This window comes from Cervus canadensis, chromosome 28, assembly GCF_019320065.1.
Source record: "Cervus canadensis isolate Bull #8, Minnesota chromosome 28, ASM1932006v1, whole genome shotgun sequence".
In the NCBI taxonomy this organism is placed as follows: domain Eukaryota; kingdom Metazoa; phylum Chordata; class Mammalia; order Artiodactyla; family Cervidae; genus Cervus; species Cervus canadensis.
Window position 1 is genome coordinate 3,839,753 of NC_057413.1, and position 6,868 is coordinate 3,846,620.

The following is a 6,868-nucleotide window of genomic DNA, read 5'->3' on the forward strand; positions in this document are numbered from 1 at the left end:
ACGGGCCACTCCCGGGAGGAACCTTGAGGACACCACACCGAGTGAGACCAGCTGGTCCCACGAGGATGGGTGCTGCAGGATTCCCGGGATAGGAGGGCCACGGAGGGTCGCATCCATTGAGGCAGCGAGTAGGATGGTGAGTGTCCAGGGCTGCGAGGGAAACAGGGAGTTTGTGTTTAATGGGGACAGAGGTTCAGTTCGGGACGATGGAAAACTTTGGGAGATGGACAGAGGTGGCACAGCAATACGAATGAACTGAAGGGCGCTGACCTATACACTTAAAAAATGGTTAAAACGGTACACAGCATGCTATGTGTACTTTGCCACAATTTTAAAAAAATTGAGAGAACAAATTCTCCCACAAAATTAAGAGGTGAGCAGGGCAGCTTGGGCCATGAGACCCTCCGAGGTGGCAGAAATCAGGAAAGTCTTCAAGGAAGAGGCAGCACTCACTTGACCATCCGCACCCCAGCCCCATCCCAGGTACTCGTCCTCAACGAGCTGTGAGGGGCTGGCTGAATGTGAGGACTGTCTGACCCTCTGATGACATCTACGGGACGTGAGGGCGTCAACTGCTGAGAAGGCCTCATCACCAAGGCATAGCATGCTGTGGCTGGTGTGACTCTATAAGACAAATTCTGAAACCCAGCTCTTTTGAAAGTGAAGGGCTACTGATCAGTACCCTCGACAAACAGCACGTGGTCCCCCAGGGCCTCACAGGAAAAGCCCCTATTTGGGAATCAGGCAAGCCTGGGTCTCATCCTAGCTCAGGCTCTCACCCGGGCAAATAATGGGCAGTCTCTGAGCCTCGCTTTCCCTACCTGTAAAATTTCTATCTCATGAGGTTATTGTATCAGAAATGGGATGAGAATAGCTCCAGTTTGGGATCTGTTATCCCTAAGCATTAAAGCCCTGGAGTCTATCTCCATTATCTGCAATTCTGAGACCCAAAAAGCTCTGAAAACTGAAAGATTTCTAAACTCATTCCGCGGCAAAACCGGACTGTGACCAATGCCTGGCTGTTCAGAAGCTTGATCTCATTTAGTGTAATTTATTCCCATTTCTCCAAAGAGATGGCCTTGTCCCTGAGGAGAGAGGGCTGCTCCAGTGCCTGCTGGGCGTGTCTGATCCTTCCTCAGCGGAAGCCTTCTGTATGAGGCTGGAAGGATGAGGACTCTGATCACAGCTTCAGTGTCTCATACAGATTTAAGTATCTTACCACCTATAGATAAGAGTTATGGGGTGTTAAGTGAAAAATGTCGTGTTTAGCATTAAAAAAGCAACATGTAAAACAAAATAATGTGTATTCTATGCTCCTCTTTGTTTTAAAATGATGTCTGCACCCATAAGCTTATCTAAGCAGAGTCCACCCTGAGAAGCATCCTTGAGGATGGAGACCATGGTTGCCCCTGGAAACAGGAAAGCCAGGATCCGGGCAGAGGAAGACTCATGCTGTGTTGTGCACCCTCACATATGTTAGCATTTTTATTCCACGTACAGAATACATTTTAAGACATTAAAATAAGACATTAAAAGTTCTTTTATTAGGATGACTCTAATGAATGATTCTAATTAAGAAAAGAAAGAAAACAGGGACTTCCCTGGTGGTCTGGTGGCTAAGACTCAGAGCTCCCAGTGCAGGGGGCCTGGGTTCAATCCCTGGCCAGGGAACCAGATCCCACATGCTGAAACCAAGAGTTTGCGTGCTGGAGCTAAAGTTCCTGCATGCCACAATGAAGGCCCGGCCCAGCCAAATAAGCCAAATAAATAAATAGAAACAGCCACTGTTGGCAGGGAACTCTCCTGCACTGCTGGTGAGAATGTAAAATGATGTGGCTATGGGAAGCCGTACGGCAGTTCCTCAAAAAATTAAACTCAGAACATAGCATTCAGCCATCCCACTCCTGGACACCTACCCGAAGGAACTGAAAGCAGCATCTCAAGCAGATTCTTGTAGCCCCAAGCTCACAGCAGCATTGTTCAGAGGTAGAAGCAACCCAAGTGTCCGTCAGCAGATGGACGGGTAAACAACTGGAGTGTCCGTCAGTGGATGGATGGATGAACTAAAGGTGGCATGGATGGACGATGGAATGTTATTCAGCCTCTACCAGTAAGGAGATTCCGACACAAGAATGAACTTTCAAGACATCATGTTCAGTGAAATAAGCCAGTCATGAAGGACAAATACTGCATGGTTCCACTTATGTGAGGTCCCTAGAGTGTCAAATCCATACAGATGGAGGAACAGAGAACAGAATGGGTGTTGCTGGGGGCTGGAGGGGAGGGGTGGGGAGTATTTAAGGGAGACAGAGGTTCAGTTTGGGATGGTGAGAAAGTTCTGGAGCTGGATGGTGGTGTTGGCTGATCACAGCATTAAGGTACTTCATGCCAGTGAACTGTCCACTTAAAAATGGTTAAGACGGTAAACTTTATGTTGTGTGTATTTTACTATAGCTAAAGTTAAACATTTCTCTCATCATATGCCTTTGGATGCCGAATCGCTGGAGCGGGACTTCCCATTAGCTGGGCAGGCAGCAGCCCTGAATAATGGCTGAATAAGGCGTGAGTCAGAGGGCCGTGGTCAGGAAGGGCCCTCCCCATGGGGCTGCTCCCTCCCCACAGGACTCCTCGGCCCCGCTGACCGCCCAGTGCCCTTTGGGAGGGCTGGTCTGGGCCGAGGCGGAGCAGGTGCTGGGCTCCAGGCCGCCATGGACCAGGCTGGGGCCATCGCAGAGTCAGTGCAGGCTGCCCAGAGCCGGGGCCTGCTGGGACACATGCCGGGGAGTCATGGCAAGATGCCCGGAGGAAGCCGTGGGTACCCCCCCCCACCCCTGCCACATCCAGTCCTGCCAAAGAAGATATGAGGGCTCCGGCTTCCCTCAGAGGGAAGGCAGTTCCCCTGCCCAGGCACCTCCTCAAAAGTCTAAGGAGGCAAATAGAAGAAATAAGAATATTCACCTCTTTCTTTAATACTGGACACCTACATTTCTCTCTTCATCTTTTCGTCTTTTTTTTTTTCTTTTCTAAGTTAAAAGAAGGGACTTTCTGGCTGACTAGGGTGTTTGGACCATATCTATGCACCAACTGGCAATTTCAGTGGCATTTCTGGGTTTCTTCTTACCCAGCAAAGCAATGCCCCATGTGAGGCGCAGACCCCGGGCGCCCTGCGGGTCTCACCCACAGGCGGCCCCGTGGCGTCCCTGGGTCTCAGGTGCCTCGGAGGCTCTGTCCACTTGTCCTTCAGTCACTCAGTCGTGTCCAACTCTTTGCAATCCCATGGCCTGCAGCACGCAAGGCTTCCCTGTCCTTCACCATCTCCCAGAGTTTGCTCACACTCATGCCCACTGAGTCAGTGATGCCATCCAACCACCTCATCCTCTGCTGCCCTCTTCTCCTTTTGCCCTCAGACTTCCCCAGCATCAGGGTCTTTCCTAGTGAGTCAGCTCTTCACAGCATGTGTCCAAAGTACTGGAGTTTCAGCTTCAGCATCAGTCCTTCCAATGAATATTCAGGACTGATCTCCTTTAGGATGGACTGGCTGGATCGCCTTGCAGTCCAAGGGACTCTCAAGAGTCTGTTCCAACACCACAGTTCGAAATCATCAATTCTTCAGCACTCAGCTTTCCTTATGGTCCAACTCTCACATCCATACATGACCACTGGAAAGACCACAGCTTTGACTGTATGGACCTTTGCTGGCAAAGTGGTGTCTCTGCTTTTTAATATGCTGTCTAGGTTTGTCATAGCTCTCTGACTATTTACCAGTTAGGAAAACAGAGTCCTGGGAGTTGCTTGGGGCAAACTGGTTACAGAGATGTTGGAAGAGCTGAAATGTGAATCCTGGACAGAAGTTACAGCTGGCATCCCCACACACCGGGTTTGGAAAGGGAACACTGTCAGAACCCGAACCCTGGGCAGTCTGGATGAGGTGGGACCAGGGAGGGGCCGTCCAGCAGGAGGACTGCTGTCAGGTCCCAACCAGCTCAGAGCCAGGCAGACGGGACATCCTGGCCTTTCCCTCCTTCCAGCCCTCTGACTGCTCTTCCTTGGCTCCTCCAGGCTGAACCCAGCTGGATGGCACGTGGCAAGGGAGCCTGGGAGATGTGCTTTGCAGGAGACAGACCACAGCCGTCCAGGGCAGGAAGGGAAATTGGACAAATGACCAGCAAGTTCAGCCATGGCTGTTGCAGTCATCCCAACCTCCAGGGGGATATTTCTGTTTTTTGTTTGTTTTTTCCTTTAAGTTGCTGTTTTGTCCAGACTTTTCTGCTTTAGATGAAGGCATTAGTCGCTCAGTCATACCCACCCTTTTGCAACCCCGTGGATACTGGAGTGGCTTGCCAATCTCAGGAGATCTTCTTGACCCAGGGATCGAAACAGGATCTCCTGCATTGAAGGCAGATTTCTTTACAGTCTGAGCCATCAGGGAAGCCCTGTTTTAGATGCCCCATGTTCACTGGAAGGACTGATGTTGAAGCTGAAACTCCAATACTCTGGCCACCTGATGTGAAGAACTAACTCATTGGAAAGACCCTGATGCTGGGAAAGATTGAGGGCAGGAGGAGAAGGGGATGACAGAGGATGAGATGATTGGATGGCATCACCGACTCGATGGACATGAGTTTGGGTAAACTCCGGGAGTTGGTGATGGACAGGGAGGCCTGGCGTGCTGCAGTTCATGGGGTCGCAAAGAGTCGTACACGACTGAGCGACTGAACTGAACTGAACTGAACTGTGCAAAGGAATTGAAGTAAAGCCGGACAGAATGGATACATTTCCCAGTGCACAGCATATAGGATCTTAGTTCCCTGACCAAGGACTGAACCCGTGCCTGCTGCAGTGGACACACGGAGTCTTAACCACTGGATCCCCAGGGAAGTCCCTGGATACATTTTAAGTAGACCTGAAGCTCACACTTGGTAGTCCAGTTCACCACCTTTGAATCCCCAGAATGGGTGTGCATCCTTAGGTCTCCCCTTCCCCGACTGAGCGCCCCCCAGCCCAGCACCTCTGTCAGCAAGGAGCCGGCGGTGCCAGGCAGGTGTGAGACAAGGGCCAGGCACAGACAGCGCCAGGCTCGAGCTGGCAGTGGGGCGGGGGAGGAGGCCTTGTAACCGTCTTCCGAGGCACCGGGAGAAGCTGGGGCCGCTGCTGCCTGCGGGGCCGGGCTTCCAGGAGCAGGGAGCAGAGGGCACTGTGGTCGGACGGACTGAGCACAGATTAGGAGCTCAATGGCTCTTTGTTTAGATTCAGCAAAGGCACCCAACTCCGTGTGACCGTGAGCCAAACCCCGTTCTTAGGACACAACCTGCTTTACGAGACCAGGGAGTCAGGACTGAGAAGGTCAGTGAGAGGTTCTGGGAGGCAAGGGCACCAGGGTAGCCTTGGCCAGCATCCACAGCCTGCCCTGCTCCTCGCGGGCGTGCGCTGGTCGTGAACGGTTTCATTCGGCCTTGAGCCCAGCCTTGGAAGGAAGGGGCGGCACTTTCGGCCCACCTGATAGAGAGAGAACCCCCCGGCGCTGCAGAAACACAGACTCCAGCACAGCGGGTCGGGTTGGACTCAAGGCCAGGGAGCAGCAGCCTCATCTGGTTCTGTGGGATCAAGGAGGACCAGTGACCCCTGGGCCCAGGCCCGCGGTGCAGTTAAGGAAGGACTGTAGGGGGCACTCCTTACATTCGGCCTGGACAGGGGAGAAGGCAAGCGTGGGGAGAAGGCGAGGGAGAAAAGAAACGGGAAGGGGAGAGAACACAGAGGGGAAGAGAGGACCACGGGGCACAAGGGAGACAGACACAGGGACGAGGGGGTCCTGCTCCCGCCCCTCACCCCCCACACGACAGAGTCCACTCTGCAGGGCCCGACGCCTCCAACCTGCCCACGACAGTACCTGAAGCTCGGCCGGGTGGTGTGTTAATCACGCAGTCGTGTCCAACTCTTCTCAACCCCATGCATTGCAGTCCGCCAGGCTCCTCCGTCCATGGGATTTCCCAGGCAAAGATACTGGAGTGCGTTGCGATTCCCTTTGCCAGGGGATCTTCCCGACCCAGGGATCGAACCTGGATCTCTTGTATTGCAGGCGGATTCTTTACCGTCTGAGCCACCAGGGAAGCCAACCCCCAAGGCAGCCTCTCCCCCGGTTTACTCATCCCAGAGAATAAAGAGGCAGTGCCCCGGGTTTACTCTGGGGCAGCCCCACCATCGGGGGACCTTCTCCCTCCCCCGGGGACCCAGTTTCCCACATTAGGAGTCCTGTTCCTCGCTGTAAGGTGACGTCGTGTCAGGTGGGAGCACAGATATGCAGTCACTGTGTATCTGATACGCAGACACGCAGACGTCGCTGATACGCAGACGTCGCAGACACGCAGACGTCGCTGATACGCAGACGTCACAGATACTCCGTCGTCGTGTAAGGTGGAAGCACAGATATGCAGTCACTATGTATCTGACACGCAGTCACTGTGTATCTATACACAGATACGCAGACGTCGCAGATACTCAGACGTCACGAATACGCAGACGTCGCAGATACGCAGTGGTCGTGTAAGGTGGGAGTCCCAGAGACGCAGCTGGACTACGTTGCAGCTCCAGCACAGCTAAATGCACCTGAACAGCGGACCGCCCTCACCTGGGTGGAGAGAGGGGCCCGTCACCTTCCTTCCCGGTGGCGAGGGTCCTCTCCTTCCCACCCACAGCCCCGTAGCCAGGCTGCTGTCGAGAAGTCGAGCCCCCACGGAGGCTGCGCAGGCATCGCTCACCAGGCACGTCCAGGGCGGGAGGACGAGACTGAGGCCTCTGTCTCTGACCCTGGACAGTCACGCTCCCAGCCACACCAGAGCCCAGCCTTGAGTCTTTCGCTAAAAGGAGAACG